This window comes from Condylura cristata, unplaced genomic scaffold (genome assembly GCF_000260355.1).
Source record: "Condylura cristata isolate star-nosed mole 26May11 unplaced genomic scaffold, ConCri1.0 scaffold00006, whole genome shotgun sequence".
Lineage (NCBI taxonomy): Eukaryota > Metazoa > Chordata > Mammalia > Eulipotyphla > Talpidae > Condylura > Condylura cristata.
In genome coordinates, this window is record NW_004567107.1 from 43,409,402 (window position 1) to 43,410,611 (window position 1,210).

The 1,210-nt window shown below is 41.3% G+C and overlaps 1 protein-coding gene across 2 annotated transcripts in view; it reads right to left on the reverse strand.

The window, feature by feature from the left end:
- ERMP1 (endoplasmic reticulum metallopeptidase 1) overlaps positions 1–1,210 on the reverse strand; it is a 97,856-nt gene that overhangs the window by 70,313 nt on the left and 26,333 nt on the right. The gene's annotated exons all lie outside the window — the stretch shown is intronic.

The window sequence follows — 1,210 nt, forward strand, 5'->3', positions numbered from 1 at the left end:
CCGCGGGGATTACAATCGAGATGAAAAAAAAAAGGTACAAAATGATGTAAAAATAAAACTTTTGTAATAAAAAAATAAAAAACCTCCCTGTCATAAAGTTGTGATTCCTACAATTCTGAAGCCTGTTACTACCCAAAGTTTTCCTAAGACTTTACTTTAAGCTACAGTTTCCACATCCTAATTCCCTCTTCTCCAATTCTTCTGCCTCTTCCACCCACCTTCTGGAAGAGGTTTGATAAGTGAGATGGTAGTCAAATGGGAGAAGAGGATAAACTTAATTGACAATTTGTTTGGATACCACTGTCTTTAATTTTACTACCCTCTATTTTGGCCCTAAATGTTTTATTTTATGTCACTCTAAGCTGAAATGGGTATAAATTAAAATGAAGATCAGCATGAGAAGGTATCCAGGGTGCACCAGCTGACTGAGCTGTTAGCTTCTGAGTCTTCTTTCTCCTGGACCCACCCTTATCAACAGCCTCATTTAATCAATATATCCCTGACAGCCCCAGCAAAGGATAACCCTAGGAAACCTGCTAACTGATCATCTGACATGAATTTAATTACCTTCTAGCAAATATATTGAATAAATCCCCAAAGCCTGACAGAACAGCTCTCTGAAATATGCATTGTGTTTCAACTCTCCATAAGTCAAGAACAGGCTCGCTCTCTTTAATATTGCTACATGTAAATAAGAAAATGATAAGGAGACACAGCATCGAAGAGCAGCAAACTATTTCACAGTGAAAATTATGTCAGGTTTTTAAAGTATTCCATGAGGCACTCTCCAAAAGCTTTCCTAACAATTTAAATGCTATTCTTTCATCTGGTTTCTAAGATTTTAATGCTGGGCCTCCCAGGTGGCCTAAGGGTTTAGTCATAGCACTGTCACCATGAAGGCCTGAAATCAGTCCCAGCCAGCGAGCTGACCCATACATGGTGCACCTCTCCTATCTCAACTGCTGCTCCCCTCAGCAGTGTATTTCAGTAAATCCACCTGTTCTGCTTCCCCTCTGTCTCTGTTGAATCCTCTCACCCCCTGACCCTCAACCCTCTGGTGTACACCCCAGTTCTTCTATGCAGAAATGAAATTTTAAATTTTTTAAAAAGACATAAGCCCGGCCCTCCCTGGTGGCGCAGTGGGTTAAAGCACAGCACTGAGAATCTAAAGCCGCTTCCGCATGAGTTCAATTCCCGCCTGCCCCGGAGG